This window comes from Chiloscyllium plagiosum, unplaced genomic scaffold (genome assembly GCF_037043375.1).
Source record: "Chiloscyllium plagiosum isolate Xiang-an unplaced genomic scaffold, Cpla_swu_hap1 HiC_scaffold_14, whole genome shotgun sequence".
Classification (NCBI taxonomy): Eukaryota; Metazoa; Chordata; class Chondrichthyes; order Orectolobiformes; family Hemiscylliidae; genus Chiloscyllium; species Chiloscyllium plagiosum.
This window is the reverse complement of record NW_028270152.1, coordinates 113,734,280-113,754,484: the sequence shown is the minus strand read 5'-3', so window position 1 is coordinate 113,754,484 and position 20,205 is coordinate 113,734,280. Positions and strand designations below refer to the sequence as shown.

At 41.2% G+C, this 20,205-nt stretch overlaps 1 pseudogene across 1 annotated transcript; it reads right to left on the bottom strand.

Annotated features, from left to right (window-relative positions):
- Positions 1–269: 269 nt before the first annotated feature.
- Positions 270–19,095, bottom strand: LOC122545447 (Ig heavy chain C region-like; annotated as a pseudogene). The gene is made up of 6 exons (XR_015759453.1): positions 18,734–19,095; positions 17,548–17,638; positions 6,786–7,091; positions 3,403–3,714; positions 1,153–1,461; positions 270–695 (listed from the first exon to the last, which is right to left on the bottom strand). The product of XR_015759453.1 is annotated as an Ig heavy chain C region-like (transcript).
- Positions 19,096–20,205: the final 1,110 nt, after the last annotated feature.

Genomic DNA, 20,205 nt, shown 5'->3' with positions numbered 1-20,205 from the left:
CCTACCCTTGACATAAAATGGACATTGTCAGATTTTGTCACAGAGGGATTTAGGATGGATAACATCCTTGGCGGAATCCTGCAATGAGTGATCTTTACTCTATCTCTGACCCAGGGTGTATCTGAGCAGAGAACATGAACTGCACAAGACACTCGTTCTAGACCTGTTAATAATCCACTTTAACTACACAGATGCAATGTAAGTCAGAGTGAGAAACAACTAATTCAGTATTTAACTCACAACTGGAGGAAAAAAAAACACTTCATTACTTCTGTTGAATTATTAAATGCAACTTTGAGATTTTTATTGACATGAATTAACAGTGTCCATCAGTGCAAGTGAAATGTTTACAAAACTCGGTTTACCGCTGGATTTATCGACTGTTCTGTTGATGATCTTCAATGGAATCGCTTCATGTCCCACCACACAGGAGTAAGAAGCACCGCTGGCCCATTCCTCCGCTGTAATGGATAACAGGCTGTAGATGAAAAAGGAGGTGTTGTCGCTCTCCGCCATCACCTCGGTGTTCTTGTAGTTACTGGGATTCACCGGCTTGTCATTGTTTGTCCACTTGACGAAGATCTCTCGGGGGGAGAAACCTCTCACTAAACAGGTGAGGGAGAGAAACCTCTGAGCGGAGATTTATTCTGTTGGTGGCAGGAGGACCGACACTGATGGCTCCAGCGGATTAATCACTGCAGAATATTTGAGACAAATATAAATCAACCAAAAAAATCCTGAACCGATATCACAATTTCGCTAAATATTAAAATACGCTATTTTAAATTTGGGATTTATTCACTTTTGTTTTTTAAAGGAGCAGTATGGTACACATACTGTTCAGTAAAAAAAAAAGAAAGTTTAATGTGAAAGTTGTCTCCATGTTTCCAGCCCACAACGTGGACATTCTGTCCATTTGTCATTGCTGATGGTGACATCACAACCCAGGCTTCTTCTCACCTTATCTGACTTAATCAGAATACAATATCCTTTGGTCCATCTTTTTCTGAATCAGCTACTTAGCTATCCTGCCTTCAGATGCATCATTAATGCTCTTAACGGTGTTGGTTCATTTCCAATCAAAGCCTGTCATTGATGGAACTGGATCTGGATTACACATGGGATCCTTTGTGCTTTCATCTCACCGCTCACCTTTCTCCTTGTGGATGGAGTCTCTCAGCGGAGTCGGTAGATTCTGATGGTACACCACACATTCAAAATTAACGGCACTCATCCAGGCTTCAGTAGAAATGTCTAATTTGCTGATCACGCTGTCGGGATTCTGTCCAGGCTGCTCAGCAAACTCTGATTTCAGAGGCTTCTTTTCTTGTTTCCAGGTCACGTTGACTCCAGAAGGAAGATTGGACACAACGCAGGTTAACGTCACCGTCGCCTCCAGTAAGACTTGTTCTACTGGCGGTGGGAGGATTTTAACGGTGTTAGGGTGGCACTCGGTATCTTCTATGAAACAAAAATCAAAGTCAATGAAAAATGCCCCTTTCTGATACAAACAGACAATCTTCAGATTACTCCTTCACAGGGTGAAGACACCACCTTCAAAATGGCAACTCCAACTATTCTGAAACGATGCTTACTATTGTTGATGTATTTTGATCAGTGAAACATTTGTGATTATCTATAACATACCCTGTGTAATTATTCCGAAAGAACACTGGCTTTGTAACAAGTGAAACCTGTGAAAAAAGTAAAATCATCGAAGATACCATCATGTAACCCATGGAATTATCTTTCTTTCGGAGTTTGTCTCTCACTTAAGACCATCCATTGATACTTGTGACAAGAGTAATCTGAATATAATGAGTTCATTTCCATGTTTATAACCTTTAGGTGCAAGTGCTGCTGGTCACACTGACTGCCAAATCACATCCCAAATTTTGGACAGATTATAATAAATAATAATTATTCTCTTTACAGAGTTCTAAAGTGTTACAGGAGCAGTGAACAGCCATGGAAATTCTGTTCATTATACTTAACATGATTAAAAATACTTTGCGTTATTGGTGTGATGTCATTCTCTAATTTATGTCATTGTTCCTCGTGGGCTGTGTTTGGAATAGATCTGAAAACAAGACATTGAGTACAGCATTGGATATCGAGAAGGACACCCATCTCCTTAAGTCTTTCCCTCCATTTAGTTAGTTCATAACTGGTCTGTACTTTCACTTTATTTACCAAGCTGCATTTTTTAATTTCTTCATAGAGCAGGAGAGAAAAAAAACAAACAAAAGCGTCTTAAATTAATCTACAAACGCGATGGAAATGTCACTAATTTTATAGACATCCACTACTCACTGTGTAAACATCGCCACCCCAAACCAGGCTAAATCAGCCTGTCTCGAGTTCCTAGTTCATTCATCCCTATTGTAGCATTCCCACCAGAATTTATTCTCCTGCCTCATCCACTAATTACAGAGAGCATCTTAAAGAAGCTCAGTGAGATCACATTTATCCCAGTTCATCAAATGTGATAGCCACTTGGTCTGTGGTCTGATCCCATAAATGAAGTTAAAGAGCTCAGTACCAGATAACAATCGATGTCGTACAATGTCCAACCAACAGGTCATTCCTGAGCAGGGAATGAAGCATTGAACGCATTTTGATTTATTTTCAAGTAAGGATCACTGCATATGTTAACCACGTCAATTTGATAGAGCATCAGAATAAGGCTGTTCGGCCAATCCAGAGTTTAGATCAGAATGATGCTGGAAAAGCACAGCAGGTCAGGCAGCATCCGACGAGCAGGAAAATCGACATTTCAGGCTAAAGCCATTCTCCTGCCTTCTCCCCGTACTAAACAAGAGCCGATCTATCTCTGGCTTGAATACACACAATGGCCTGGTCTCCACAGTCCTCTGCAGCAACATGTTCCACAGACTCATCACCCTCTGGCTGAAGAAACCCTCCCCATCTCAGTTCTAAACGGTGCCCCTTTGACCCTGAGACTGCCCTTGGGTCCTAGTCTCGCCTACCAGTCAAAGCATCTATTCCACATTCATTCGACCTCAGTCTCTCAGTATTTTCTATGTTTCAATCAGATATCTCTCCAATATCCCCCTCCACCCCAAAGTTATCCTTGTAGCAGCTACCAGGCAAGCATTCAGCACTCTGAATGCCTCTCCCAGCATGGTCAGGCAACAAACTATTTAACAAAGCCCACTGTCTATATATCTATCTTCAACAGAGACGAAACATGCTTTTCTGACTTGCCTAAAGGTTGAATTATGAGCAATGTTAATGTAACACTCAAACTGAAATGAGATACGTGGCATGTTGGGAAACGAGAAGCTGTACCGTGCTGTTTACTACGCCTGATAAATTAATGTGTTTGATTCACATCAGAGTTCAGAGTGATTTGTAGCTCTCTCAGTGTGTGTCTCTTACCCTGGAGTGCGGTGATGTTTTTACTTTGAGTGTTCTCTCCATGAGTGACCTGGCAGGTATAGACCGTACTGTTGTACCATTCACCATAAGGGACCATCAGCCGACTCGTCAACGAGAAGTTCCCGTTCGCCTCACACACGGGAGACGTGAAGAAGCCAGAATCCAAGGGTCGGCCATTTTTCAACCAACTCACGGAGATTGACTTCGGACGGAACTCGATGATTGAACAGACGACGGTTGCAAACTTGCTGCTTGCGATTTCTTCACTGGAGCTCACAGTTAGGAGAAGAGTTGGTTGGAGAATATCTGGACCTTTCATAACAAATACAATCAGTTCTCATATATCAAGGTTTCTTGTGGTTAATGTATACAAGAATCATAATTGTGCAGAGTGCTGGAGAAGCTGGGATCCACATAGAAAGATCAGCAGGAGAATGTGAAAGGCTAAACTTAGAGGACACAGCAAGGGAGTCAAGGAGGCACAGAAACTATAGGCCGGTAACATCAGAAGGGAGATAGCAACGTTGGATGGTATTCGTTTTAATGACAGAGTCTGATGAACAAGGCAGACGAATTACTGGCATAAATTAAGAAATGATGTCGTTGCTATCACGGAAACATATTGAGAGCCGGGCAGGAGTGGCTATTCAATATTCCAGGATTTAGTGCCTTCAGGCAAGACAGGGAAAGATAGAAAATGATGGGGGCGGGGGTGTGCGGTACAGGATGTTGTTTCTGTTGCAATTCTGACAAGAGTATTTTAGGCTGTAAAGAGAAATGAAATCATGGATACCTCCTTGAACAAAGGCAAATGGACAGTACTTCAAAACCAAAACACAGCAAACATAACTATTGGGAGAGCACGATAGACCTTACTATTGGTCCAAAATACCAAGTGCAAATACATGGGCAAATTTCAGAGACATGTAAATTAAATAGGGGAATGAGAAACGAGGTTTTTCACTTCCTCAGCATAGGCTTGGATATTCATTTTGTCAAAAATTTAGAGGGAGCACAATTCTGAAAATGCCTCCAGGAGAATATTTGAACAAAGTATGTGTTTAATACAGAGAATTTTAATCCAGACCTTGCAAGAGAGGGGTGAACCGGAACTTAACTTTAGGAAGTGAAGTCGACCCAGTGGGTAAAACACCAATGGTGGAGCACTTTGCAGACAGTGATCTTAAATCAGTTGGATTTCAGATTGTACTGCAAAGGAATAGAAATTGGCCCAGAGTTCTGAAAAGGGGAAGGACAATTTTAGTAAGATCAGGTAATGACTTGACCAGAGTGGACTGGAAGCTGACACTTATTGGTAAATCTGAGTTAGAGCAGTGTGACACATTTAAGAAAGAGATAGGAAAATCACAGGGAGGGCATTTCCCAGGAAGCCACTGCGTGGGACCAAGAATGCAGTGGGCTCTGGACACCAAAGGGCATGGAGGGGGAGATAAAGAGAAACAAGGGAGGCTTCCGGTCTATACTGAAATCTCAAAACAATAGAAACTAATATGGAGTACAGAACGTGCAAGGGGGAGTTTGAAAGACAAAGGAATTAGAAGAGCAAAAGGGACCATGAGAAAATAATAGCAGTCAACATAAAGGAAAATATTTTTAAAAGTTACAGACTCATTCATAATAAAAGAATTATTCGGGAAACTATAATGCCCATTAAGTGTTATTATTGGAGTAGAGCCGGAGGATTAGTTTGTGGTCAAAACGAATGTGTTGTGTCAGTGTTCACTAGTAAGAGTGACAATGTGGGGACAGAAATCATGGAGGGGTGTTGTGATGTACTTTCAGAAATTAGGACACATGACGTGATGTTCTGTGTTGTCTTGCTGAATGAAAAGTGGTTATATTTCCAGGGCAGATGAGCGGTTGAGCGATGCAAAGCGGTTGAGCGATGCAAAGGATGAAATAGTTGGGTTGCTGACAATAATTGAGAATTCCTGTCTGGCCACAGCAGTTGTGCCAAGTGAGTGTAGATCAGCCAACGTTGCACTGTTATGCAGGACGAAGGAAGGGATAAATAATGAAAACACAGATCTGTCAAGCTAGTCTCAGTGGTAAGGAAACTATTGAGAAGTGAAATTAGTTTTCATTTGGAAGATAAATCAACAATTGTCAGCACGGTTTTATTGAGAGGAAGTCATGTGTAACAACTTGATCTTAGTTTTCATAGAGATAACTCGATGTCCAGATGATAGCAATAATCAGAGCCAATGGGATCCGAGTTAATTTGACAGATTGGATCTAGAACTGGCTGAGTGATGGGAGCAGGGGTTAATAGTCATCGGGTGTCTGCGTAACTGGAAATCTATGTCTCCTGGTGTTCTGTAGGGATTGGTGTTGATTTCCGTGCTATTTCTCTTACATACCAATGATTGAGACTCAAATTTAGGAGGATTAACCAGTGAATTCACAGATTAAATGAAAACTGTCATGTTGGTAAGTCATGAGCTAAATGGCTTTAGATTGCAGGAGGATATAAAAGGGTTGGTTGTATGTGAAGAGAAAAGTTGCAAATGGAAATTAATCTGAATAAATGTAAGGTGATGCAATTCGGCAGAAGAATTTGTGAGGTATGACGTTTTAAATGGTGGAACCCTGGAAAGGCCTGAGGATCTTTGGTGCATGTACCCACCGATCCCTTATAGTACTGTGTCGTCTGGATAAAGGGGCTAAGAAAGTGGGAGGATATTTGCTTTTATTAGCCTAGACATTGACAATGAAGAGTAGTGAGATGATACTGGAACTTAATAAAACACTGGTTAGGCCATACTGAAGCGTTGTGTGCATGTTATCGAAGGAATGTGATTGCACTGAAGGCAGTATTGATGAGATTTCCCAGGGTCTTGCCTGGGTTGGAGTGTTTTAGTTATGAAGCTAGTTTAGATAGACAGGGGTTTTCCTTGGAGCAGAGGAGAATTAGGGAGAGGATTATCATGATATCTAGAATTATTTTAGGCATAGACAGGGTAAACTGGATGAAACATTTCCCCTTGATGGAGAAATCAGTGCCTCAGGGGCACAGGGTGAAGGTAAGGCCAGGAGGTTCTAAGTGGATCTCAGGGGAAAACAAAATCAAACAGAGGGTGGTGTTAGCCTGGAGCTCAGCACCGATAAGTCATGTCGAGACTGAGCCCCTCATTATAAGTATGAAGTATCCTTGCAAGGGCAAGTCACACAAGGCAATGGATCGTGTGCTGGCACATGAGACTGGAATAGTTAGGTGGCTGTTATTGATAGGCGTGAATTGGATGGATCAAAGGGCCTTTTTCCTGTGCTCTATAAGGTGATTCTGTGAAAACAGTTATAAATAATGCCTTCTTCATGTTAATCACAGATGATCTGTTTATCTCAGTTCCCACAACACTTACCTGGACATGGCATTACTTTGCTCTTGTATGTCCCGCTGTGTTGAACCTCACAGTAGATTTTGCTGGGGCAATCTACCACTGACCCGGGCAGGGTTAACTGGCTGCTCAGGGTATAGGTTCCCTTCTTGTTTCTCACTGATGAGTAAGTCTTCAATCCAGTCGTGATTAGCTCCCCACCTTTCTTCCAGGTTACCTTGGTGACGTCAGGGGAATAGTCCATCGCCAAACAACCAAAGATCACAGAACCGGTGCTGTGCTCCTGACAGGAGGAGACCAGGCCATAAAGCGTGGGGGGAGATGGTGTCTCTACAATAGAATGACCAATTGAGCATGTTAGTTTCTGCTAATTTGACCTTATCAGTTACTCAAATGTATCCTCAGCTGTAAACGTTTGCCAGTATGCTCCCGCTGAAGTCTACAGCATAACTGGGGTTTATTTTTGTTTCCTACCAGTTGCTGATCATGATCATTGGTTCCCTCTTTAGAAACATGCCTTCGACCTTGACCATTACCATATAATTTAGGAAGAAGAACATCCTGATCCCACCCCAGTAACTGTTTGAAGATCTCACCAACTGACACATTCACTGGATTGCTGTGAAGAGCAGAGACGTTTTACAAAATGCAAACCAAGGAAATGCAGATTCATCGAAATTCTACAGTGTGTGCAGACCATTTGACCCAACAACTCCACACCCACCCTCTGAAAAGTAACGCATCCAGACCCATTCCCCTACCCTATTATGCTACAGTTAACCCTGACTAATGCACCTAAACTCCCAATCACTGAATACAACATTTGCAATTCCCCCAGCTTGCACATCTTTGGAGTGTGGGAGGAAACGCACACAGACATGGGGAGAAAGTGCCAACTCCACACAGACAGTCACCCGAGGCTGGAATGGAACCCGAGTCCCTAGCACTGTGAGGCAGCAGCACTAACCACGGAACCAGCGTGCTGCCCCACGAGGTGCCGTGCTGCTGGAAATACCCAACAGCTGGCAGTACCCCCGGAGAGAAGTCAGAATCATAGAACATAGAACATTACAGCGCAGTACAGGCTCTTCGACCCTCGATGTTGCGCTGCCCTGTCATATTAATCTGAAGCCCATCCCACCTACACTATCCCATGTACGTCCATATGTTAGCCCAATGACGACTTAAATGTACTTAAACTTGGCGAATCTACTACTGTTGCAGGCAAAGCATTCCATACCCTTATTCCGCAATGAGTAAAGAAACTACCTCTGACATCTGTCTTATACCTATCTCCCCTCACTTTAAAGTTGTGTCCCCCCGTGTTTGCCATCTCCATACTTGGAAATCAGGTCCAGTGAGCCTTCCTCACTTATCAATGCAAGGTAGAATGTTCTCTCTGGGAGGGAGGTCACTGCAGCAGCAGCACAGGCAGGAGCTGAGCACTGGGACGGGGAAGATGGCTGTCACGGCTGAACTCATGCCAATTGGCTGGAAGTTGAAACATCTCATTTACAATTATCTGAATTCTGGAGGCATCTGAAAAATGGAGGACTATTAAGGTTCAGAGACTTTGGAGTGTTACAGCTGAGTATTTACGTAAATATGATTTGAGAAATGAACAAGTAATCTTTAACTTTAATAACTATCAAACTGACACACAGTTCACCACCAGACCTCATGTCTCAGACTAACCACTGCACTTACTCTGTCTAGACCTAAATTCCCACTCACATTGACAAACCCTATCCTGCTATACACCCATTCATGCCCGGAACACACAACCCCTATCACACGAAACACATCCAAGGCAATCCATATTGGTAGTGTAGCTGAGCAGAGAGATCTCGGTGTCCATGTACATAGATCCCTAAAAGTTGCCAGCCAGTTTGATAGAGTTGTTAAGAAGGCATACTTTGTGTTGGCTTTCATCGATAGAGGGAATGAGTTTCAGAACCACGAGGTTAGGCTGCGGCTGTACAAAACTCTGGTGTGGCTGCACTTGGGAGTATTGTGTACTGTTCTGGTCACCACATTATAGAAAGAATGTGGAAGCTTTGGAAGAGTTCAGAGGAGGTTTACCAGGATGTTGCTTGGTATGGTGGGAAGGTTTAATGAGGAAAGGATGAGGGTCTTGAGGCTGTTTTTATTTGAGAGAAGAAGGTTGAGAGGTGACGTAATTGAGACATAAAAGATAAACAGAGGGTGGGCAGTGAAAGTCTTTTTCCTTGAATAGTGATGGCTAGCAGGAGAGGACATAGATGACAGATGTCAGAGGTTGTTTCTTTACTCAGAGAGTAGTAGGGCCATGGAACGCACTGCCTGCAACAATAGTACACTCGCCAACTTTAAGGGCATTTAAAAGGTCATTGGATAAACATATGCATGAAAATGGAATCGTGTAGGATAGATAGGCTTCAGATTGGTTCCACAGGCCAGCGCAACATCGAGGGCTGAAGGGCCTGTACTGCACTGTAATGTTCTATATTCCAGATGGACATATGATCTCAATTCCTTTCACTCCTTTACACTCCTGCCGCCCTGCACCTGGCCCATGGTGAATCTGGCCCTGACTGGACCTAGCACCATCTTTTTCACAACCTCTGACAAAAGCCCACTACCCAAGACATGACCTCAGCCCTTGATCACTGACCTCTCACCTTACCCAAGTCAACCTGTGCACATTGCATCCCAGCTCCTTTCACATCTGTCCTTTACCACCCACCATTTTGCCAGACTCCGAGGTTTGCATTTTGACAACACGTCCCCCTGTCACTTCATTACAGTGACCTTCCACCCCCGAAACATCCTGGCACTCTGCCCACTCTACACTAACCAGCCTGGCACACTGCCCACCTCTACACTAACCAGCCTGGCATCCTGCCCACCTCTGCACTAACCAGCCTGGCACTCTGCCCACCTCTACACTAACCAGCCTGGCACACTGCCCACCTCTACACTAACCAGCCTGGTATCTTGCCCACCTCTGCACTAACCAGCCTGGCACTCTGCCCACCTCTACACTAACCAGCCTGGCACACTGCCCACCTCGACACTAACCAGCCCGGCACACTGCCCACCTCTACACTAACCAGCCTGGCACACTGCCCAACTCTACACTAACCAGCCCGGCACACTGCCCCCCTCTGCACTAACCAGCCGGGCATCCTGCCCACCTCTACACTAACCAGCCCGGCATGCTGCTCACCTCTCCATAAACCAGCCTGGCAAAGACAGACCTCCTGCATTTCAGCTCAAACTACCCCTCACCTACCAAGCACAATTCGACCAAATTATCCTGTGACCATTACCATTTACCTTGATGCCACCTTGCCAGACAGAGTGCATGCAAGCTTACCCAGCAGCCAGCCAACACCTCACAGCCTCCCAGCCCAAACTCTCCCACATGCCCAATCTTGCCCCACACTTGCTCACCACCTTCCAACTTTGAGCCCACTCCACCATAAAGTCAGTGAGTCATAAAGTCATACAGCACAGAAACAGTTCCTTTGGTCCAGCTCATCCATGCTGACCAGAGTTCCCAAATTAAACTAATTCCACTTGCCTGCCTTTGGCCCATATCCATCGAGACCTATCCAGTTCCTGGAGCTGTTCAATGTCTTCTAAATGTTGGACCTATGTCTGCATTTACCACTTCCTCTGGCAGTTCATTTCAATGTTTTGGACAAGTACAACATGAAGCTCCAACTCCTGCACTCAGTGCTCTGACCAATGAAGGTACATTTGCCAAATGCCTTCAACACACTAGCTATTTGAGACAACGCTTTCAAGAATCTGAGTCTGAACCCTCAGGGTCCTCAGTGTTCAATATCACTACCCAGTGCCTTACCATGAACTCTGTAAGTTGTGACCTGATTTGTCTTCTCAAAAAGCAACACGTCGTATTTATTTAAATTACACTCCATCTGCCACTCCTCAGCCCATTGGTCCAGCTAATCAAGATCTCATTGTACGTTTGGATAAGTTTCACTGCCAATTATACCACCAATGTTGGTGTTACGTGCAAACTTACAAACCATGCCCCATTCAATGTTTTCATGGCTTTCAACCAATATTGTACCCTGTTTGCCTTTCTCCCACATATCCAGAGCATTTTTTAAGGATTGAAGGAATCTATCTCGTTATTGAAATCATTTAATGTTTTGTCCTGAATCAATTTCTGTGGTGGAGAATTCCAAAGGTTCACCATTCTTTTGCTGAACAGTAAACAATCAGGTTCAATGTTATCGGTGTGTTGGGAAGACTGGTGAGCAGCAAGATTAATGATGATCCCATGAATGGAATAGCATTCTAGAGGGGCCGCGGGGCCTTCTTCAGCTTCCAGTTTGCATGCTGACATGTCCCTTCAGCAGCATGTTCCAAAACTGTGATCCTTGAGGATAAGGGCGCACATGCGTGTAAATGCTTCACCTGAAAGCTCTCCTCCAAATTAGACTTCAACTTGACTCTCAACTATTTCTCTGCCGTTTCCTCTTCCTCAATCACAGCCATGGGACTCACTTCCTAACAGCGCTGTGAATGTGCTAATACCACACAAACTTCAGCAATTCAAATAGGCTGATGATAACTGGTTTCTCAAGGCGATATAAAAAGTCTGACACTTCCACACCTGTCTAGAGATTCAAACAACCACTGGAAGAATTGAAAATTATTTGAGGCACTTGTGTGTCTACACAAGATGACGTGGTTTCCTTTTGTGTGATTTGACTGCGTTTTCACTCAATGAACAGAGCTATTTCTTAATCATGTAATAGGAATGAAGCTTCCCTCATTTTAGCAAGGCAATCACACATTATATTTCTTTATTCCAGGGAAGTATAGTGTTAAATTAAAGAAATATGATGATTGGGATGTTTCAATTGGAAATTGTCAGAGATTGAAAGTTTACTTTCATGAGCAATTAATTCCAGCCTCATTGTGTCACAGTACTCACAGGAATGTCTTTCAGAAATGGTGTCTCCCTTTGTTTCGGGCAGTCGAATCAGTAAATCTGGGATAGTTTTTGCTTGTTAATCAAAGGTGTTAAAGAGTTTTAGCCAAAGGTAGATCTGTGGATTTAGCTCACAGATGCTCCATGATCTAAGTAAGTGGTGGAACAGCTCGAGGGGCTGAGTGCCCTCCTCTTGCTCCTACCTTCCTATCATTGTGTCATTCATTAAGCTAGCACTGGTGGTGAACACTTTTTATTAAAATATTTCAACAAATTAATTGTTTCACACATGCTGTAAAAAAACCTTCTGTTGATTATTTGGAACGGGATCATTGACATTCTCTATTTGAGTGATCAAAATAACTTCCACCCAATTACAGCAGCCACTGCACTCTGGAGTGTGTTGTTACTTTATTATAGTTTCTTGTGAAACTACAGCTCGAGATCAGGGCGCTCCAATTCAATGATTCTCTGATATTTAATATCTCTGAACATTCACAATTTGTTCAAATGCATCTTTTCTCTGAAGAACGTGTTTCATCGAACAGAACGTTTTTCAATGAAACAACAAACTTTAAATGCTAGAAAACCAAAATAAAGACAGAAATTTCTGAAAAAACTCAGCAGGTCTAGCAGCTCCTGGGGAGAGAAGGCAAGGTTAACCTTTCGCATCCAGAGACCCCCGCCCCCCCTCTTCACCAAATTGTTGTCATGTTTTTGGCACAAGACTTCACACCTGTTGAGATAAACAGTGATTACGTTGGCTTGACTCCTGTTGGAAAAAGAATTCTTAGCAGAGGTACTGGATCGTCTGAGATAGCAATTGAAGACCAACTGAAAAGCTATCACCATCTGCAGCAAGTGTTGGATTTAGCGGAACTCCCAGCGTACTGAACAATCAAATTCAGCTACAGCACTGGTTTAATATAAAGTAAACCAGCCTAAGCCTAATCTCAACAAATATGATTCGAAAATGATTCATTCTGGATTAGTTATAAATGATATTGTTAGAACAGCAAATCAAAAGCTGGGATTTCTTTGAGCACTTACTCCATTAACCCCATCTAGCGATGCCCAAAAGGTTGTGAACAAATATCGATCTGGAAAAAGCTGCTAACCACCAAATTTCTGTTTAATATCTAAGAGACACAAGTCAGGACTACGATTGAATAGATTTCATTGGCCTCTGTGAGTGGAATTCCAACAAACACCCAGGCATGTCAACCTGCTTTCTTGCACTGAAGTAACCTGATAAGAGATTGTGTTACATACCTCTCTAACAGGTTGTAAGTGAACACAGGCCACCTGGCACAGAATCAGGGACTCTAATACAACATCACAACAGACCTGAATACAATGAGCTTGACACTATCACGGAGAACACAGCCCACCTGTTTTGACAATACATAAACCATGTTAGTTATTATCACCTTCCAACAACCAGGGATTGTTCCCGAATTTTTGTACAATGAAAGTAACATTTCAACATTTATCCAAGAATGCTTTGACAGCAGCTCCAAATTGTTCAAACTCTATGGGAACTACAGAGGAATAAATCTAGGAATTGCATTGCCATCAATTCACTGTCACTGGATTCCAACCTAGAACTCCCTTCCTCTTTCCCCTGTGAATGTTGCTGCACCAGACGGTCGACTTAGTTTGGAAAAGATTAAAATGTTTTGAAGTGTAATATGACCGTTGCCAGTGACATTAAAAGCTGATAATAGGTTTTCAAATGATAAGATGCAAAAAATTCTGATTTTACATTGTGCCACGGAATATGTCCTGCAGAACTGAGGCTCAAAGAAAATATACAGCATAGTTCCCTCTGCCTCGCTCAATCAAATATCACTTGTTGCCAATAACCAATTTCAAAACTCTTGCTATCTGCCTTTTGTTCCTGAAACGTTCGTTCTGATTGGAACAACTTAGTCAGGGGTCTCAATTCTGGGGCACCTAATCGAATATTGTATTTCTGGCAGATAAAAGTGGTTTTGAAGCGCGAGATGAAATTGAACTGTCTGAGATTCAGGTATCCGAACTGGACAATTTACAAATGGTCAGGGCCATTGACAAGTTAGTCAGACATAGCACTGAAACAAACTGCACAACAGACTTAATCCTAGAGGATACATTGCTTAACTCCTCACGTCAAATATATTCACTGTAATTGAACATTCATCAGAGGAACTAACCACAGGATTAATGTGAACAAGAATGTGTTCACAATGAACATAAATAACCACTGAGTTAATAAACTTAATAAGTCATTGTATTTAACAAAATTATTGAGGTGGGAAATATCGCCAATTAAAGCACAGATCCTGAGGAAATGGATTATTCTCTAAATTATTTTTACATATTCTTAAAACGTTCCTTGAACTGTGGAGATTTTGCATGCACTGCATAAAGTCAATACTGCATTCCAGTGTGGAAAGCATTTCTGTTGAAGGAATTAGGGCAAGGTCATTTTCTTTTTAACTGCTTTTAATGAACGAAAATGTTTAAAAAGGTATGAATTGAAAACATGCTTCTGTCTGGAGTTGCCCACTTTAGCGGATGTCTAAGTAAATGTGGGTACTGCTGCCTCACAGATCCAGGTACCCAGGCTCGGTTCCAGCCTCGAGTGACTGCCTATGTGGAGTTTACACAATCTCCCCTGTGTCTGTGTGGGTGTCCTCCCACAATCCAAAGATGTGCATGTCAGGTGAACTGGTCATGCTGTATCGTCCATTGTGTTAGGTGCATTAGTCAGGGGTAAATATAGGGTAGAGGAATGGGTCTGGGTGGGTTTCTCTTCAGAGGGTCGGTGTCGACTTGTTGGGCTAAATGGCCCGATACATACTGCAGGAAATCTAATCTAAATGATTGTCACACTTAACTAATGTGAGCAGATTCCTTCCGATCGCTACATTGCAATAAATCGGTCAAGTATATTAATTAAAATAAATATTACTCTCTTTTCAGTGTCTGAATAAACAATGTGCTCTGTTATCCTCTAGTTCATGTTTTCTGCAAATTTGTGAACTCTGCATCCGTCTGAACACATCGATGTAATATGAATTCTCTGCGTTTGCAGCAAGCACTCCCATGGTTTTAAGAGTAGGGTTCCTACAGTATAGAAACAGGCCATTTGGCCCAACAATTCCACACTGACCCTCTGGACAGTAAGTAGCCCACCCAGACCCATTCCCCCTAATGTATATTTACCCCTGACTAATGCACCCTAACCTACACATCCCTGAACACTGTGTGCAGTTTAGCACAGCCAATCACCTGACCTGCACATCTTTTGGACTGTGGGAGGAAACCAGAGAGCCCGAAGGAAACCCACGCAGACACAGGGAGAATGTGCAAACTACACACAGGCAGTCACCCGAGGGTGGAATCGAATTTGGGACCCTGGCACTGAGCCACCATGCTGCCCTGCGAGGTCATGAGTGGATTATTTTAATTCATTCGAAATTTGGCCTTGGTCACATAATTCACTATAGCAGTTGTTTCGAAAGAATGACTCCTCAGTTGATATTTTGTTGGAAAATGTAACTATTTATTTAAAATGCACAGATTGGGAACACCTAAAGCACTGTGCAGATTAAATAATTCAGTTAATGTTTTATTTTAATCCTGTAAATCCAGTTTAATCAGGGACATAACAATTAATTAACTCAAGTTCCGTGTGAAACTGATCAAAGCAGTGAAACTGACCTGTTCTTCATAGAATTGAGCAGAATTTCCAAATGGTCTTTGCCAATGATCTTTTCCAGCCAGAAAAATATGTATGTAGTGTACAGCCGAACTGAAAGATGTTTCTTGATCAATTATAACACAGTCATGCATTTTTGCTCAAGAGCAAGAACTATTAGAACATTAGACTTTTGGAATTCTATTTATATTTCTCTATGACTTGTAAACTGTTTAAAGACAGACCTTGTGATTAAACTAGATAGTGGGGTTCTGAATTTGGATTGTAAAGCATGGATTAGATTAATCCTTAATTATTACTTTTAAGTAAAAATGGCGCCCAAAGGTATCTGTTTTCCCTTCATTTCTAAAACCTTTGCGATTTGTCTTTCACTTAATAATAGGCTTTATGAAATTTCACCTCGCATGCTGATCGCATTGAATGAGGAACCTGGAGCGGTTCACTGTCACCAACCGTGTTAACATTGCAAAACAATGTAGAAAGCAAAAACAGTTTCCCAAATATAACACATTTAATGTTACCCAAGCACAGTCCCTCCTCAACAGATCAATGATCACCAGATCACAACACGGTGTGTTTGCAGCGGAACTAGCTCTGCAAACATTTTCAACAGAACCAAGAACATGATGTAACCTCACAAAAAAAAACAAATTGAAGTCTAACAAACCTGCTTAGAATCCAGCGAACTACTGATTAAATTGAATAGAAATAACAAGTCATAACAGCAGCCTTGTTTGTGAGGGGACTTAAAGCTGTAATGTTTCTGGCAACAGTTCAATTTATTTCCAACCTGTACACCCTTCCTGATCATGACAATCTTGTGCAGCGCACAGTAGAGCGGTTGAAGGCATATATTGATTAATCACTTCATGGTCAAAACAAAATTACTGAATGGACAAATATTACCACATTATAAATTTAAGTTAGTTTCAATTACATAATCTGACCAATTCTGCAGTTTCAGATTTTAGTCCCAAATTTTATTTTGAATGAGGCTACTCAAAACAAAATTCAGTTAGTTTACAATTAGAACTGAGTTTTTTTTAAAAAGTCAATGCATTAAAAACTCGTTTTTTTTCATTTCTCACACTTCCGGGTTTCTGCCTTAAGTTGTTTTTCAGACCGTTACAAATGGATGCAATGTTTTCAATCAAGCAGAGAAAAATGTGTCATATAAGTTTAACAAATGCAGAAATGATTCATGAAAAGCCAAAGAACTTCACAAATATTGGTAATGAAAAGTAATCCAGAGAGTCAATCTCCTCACCAACAAGAAAACACCAATTACAGAAAGCATAAAAACGCTGATCAATTTCACAAACTGAATAAGATCCAATCAACTCAATTCAACAGAATCAAGGAAAATAAAATCAGAATCCAATCAACTCAAAACAACAGATTTGAATGAAACATAATCAGAATCCAAACAATTCAATTCAACAGAATCAAATAAAACAATTTCAAAAGCCAATCAACACAATTCAACAAAACCAAGTAAAAACAAAGTCAGAATCCAATCAACACAGTTCAAACCGAATCAACTAAAACAAAGCCAAAATCCAATCAACTCAATTCAACAGAATCAAGTAAAACAAACTCAGAATCTAATCAACAGAATGCAATATAGCACCGCAAGAAAATTTTATGACAGTTTCTAACCTGCTTGTCATCAACTAATTAACAAAATAAATGAGAAAATATAATCAGGGTAAGAACATATATTCAAGAAATTAATAATGACATTTTAGCATATTTTAATCATGTTTAGTAATGCCTCGAACATTTTTGATTTCTTAGCGTTTGTTGTTGATAATAAAACTCACAGTCAGGGTGTCACTGACATTAAACATTATTTATAGCTGACTGATTAAGAGACATTAGGTGTTTCAAGTAACCCAGCCACACAGAATGCCCATCTGATCAAAAAAAGAGACACACCGAGTAACTGACTCCATCATCCCCACTGTAACTATTTGCTGAGCCTTAACTGAAGTCTGTAATCAGTCTGAACAAAAATCAATCCGAACCAAACCAAACTCAGCACAGAATCTGAGTTTCATTTAATTCAGAAATTAGTCACATGAATAGAAAGTTTTTAAAAAGTCACGAAGAAAGTTCAAGGGTCTTACCTGAAGTCACTGTCACCATGGTCCCTTGGCCCCAGTAATCAAGATAGTCACAGTGTTACATTATCTGGACTGGGTCACACAATAACTAGCTCTGTATAAAACAAATCAAAAATCTGCCATCATTTTAAATTTTCAGAACCACAGACAAAATAAAGTCACGATAAATCTTCATCACATAATTGCGCTAGTGAATTCTGATCATTCTTGATAAATTTTAATACTGTTTTATACTTCACAGAGTAACACATGAGCTGATTCTCAAAATCCCCAACTGGTGTATCAATAATTACCCAACACTTTTACAAATTAAATAGTGATACTGGCATTAAACCGCACAGAACTAATACTGCACTGCAAGTTAAGACGGTTTGTAGAAGTAATCACTGACTAGTTTCAAACAATGGAGGCTGAATAGGTTTTTGTATTGATCATAATTGCAGTGTCACCCCAGTTATATCACTGTGAGACACGTTGTGTCAAATACTATGACAGACTGTAAACTGTAAAATGCAGAGAATTTCTTCACTTCCAAGAAAGCATTGATTCAGACCCCTCTAAAAATGATTTGGTGCATTATTCCAGCTTTTACTATCCATTGTATTTTGAAAGCTTGGAATACTTTTCCAGGTTTGGTCTGCATTTAACTTGACAATCAACACGAAGAAGGTAGAAAAAATTATACATTTGTACAAACTAGCACTACTGGATTGCGTTTAAATTGCATCTCACATTATTTCTCGCTCCTGCCATGGTAGAAATCACCAATTTGAGATAAACACTTGTCAGTGGTTTTTGTATGAGGATGTCGCTGTGCACAACACTGTGACCCACTGTAGTATCACAATGATGTAGACCAGTACACTCGTTCTCTGTTCTTTACTCGAGGTCTCAATTTTCATTTGAAAGAGCCATTTAGTACTGATCATGTTTAGAATGAATGCCATAGTTGACATAACAATTAGCAGTGATTTCCTGAGCTGTCAGATATATTAAAACGAACATTTTGTCCGAGCATTTAATTGATGGAAGTGTTAGCGTACATATGACATGCCCAAAACATTGTCCCATTGTGTCACCAGTTTGCTAGTTTAAATTGTACATTTCCTCTTTGATAGTTTTGTAAGAGGCAGCCTGAGGTCTGCTTCAGATTGCAGTTGGTAGAATTGCATTTAAAACTCGTACTGACCGTCAGTTTATGATGGAATTGACAAAATGTTCCCTCGAGCTGTTTTTGAACGGGTCCAGCCCTGGTTCCTCTCGCTGTGGTCTCTTGCACAGTAATAGATGGCGGTGTCTTCGATCTTCAGGTTCCCCATGTCCAACGCGAAAATGTTGTTTGAAGTGTCTTTGGACGCAGTAAATCGACCCTTAATCGCTGGTGCATAGTTACTGCTGGATGAACTATAGTAGTACAGCAGCCACTCCAGACCCTGTCCGGGAACCTGTCGGACCCAGTTCATGCCGTAGCTGCCAAGATTGAACCCGCTGGTTTTACAGGTCAGTTTCAGGCTGCCTGAGGAACGCCCAGTCTCTGCCTCTGGCTGGGTCAAAACAACCTCCGACTGGACACCTTTAAAAAAGAAAACAAATAAACCATTAGCATTAATGCTGATGAAATGATGGCTGAGTCTTTTATATTCCTGCGGTAGACTAACATTGAGACAGTCACAAAGAGAGACTTGAACAAAAAACACTCACATAATAAGAAAGTCAGTAACAAACTGAGAAAAAGTGTCGACACAATCATTCTGATAACTTGTGGGAAGCGGTTCTGCTAAGATCTTTCTAAACAGATCCGACCCAGGAGTGTTGAATTACGGTCCAGTGCCCAGGATTTATACGGCCATCGGAAGGGGCAGGCTGACAGCTTCCGCATGTTGGTTTCCTGCTGGAGGCTCAGACTGGATCCTGGTATCAGCTTGTACAGCCCGAACACATGGGATCATGTCTTTACATGAGGTTTTGCTTACACACGGACACATACACATCTTGGGATATTTCTTTTGCTGAACAGCTTCTTTGGAAGTAAATTTGAGTAGCTTCAGGTCTGTTTCACATGATAGCTGCATGTATTTTGTTTAAAAAAAACAAATTCAACTGGAAGTTAGCTCCCTTTATTTCTACATTCATTCACAAGCAGATAAAACTAAAATTAAAGTTCAAACATATTACTAGCTAATAAAACAGTTGAGCTTTTCTTCCCTGGATACTGCAAGTCTATGTCGCACTAAAAAATAACATGTAATTCATACTAAACATTTCAAAATTCAATTTAGTCAACTGAATACAGAGCGTGTCCAAAGTGATTATATTTAGAATATTCAATTAGAAGTTAACTCCCTTTAATCCCACATTCCACCACAAGCAGATAAAGCTAAAAAGAACTTCAATAATATTATTAGCCAACGAAATGAATGACTTTATTTTTGCTGTCACTCAAAGTCTCTCTCACATTACAAAATAACATACCATTTCTAATCTGCGTTTCTAAATTTAGTTTCGGCAACCTAATATAGAGCATGTCTAAAGTGATTATGTTCAGAATGTGAGTGTATGTCACTAAACAGTTTGGACCCGGAGACTAGAAGCACCTCCTTACATTGCAGAATATCTCTCCCTGCATTTCTTTTTCAAATTGCTCCCACACTAAAATGCACA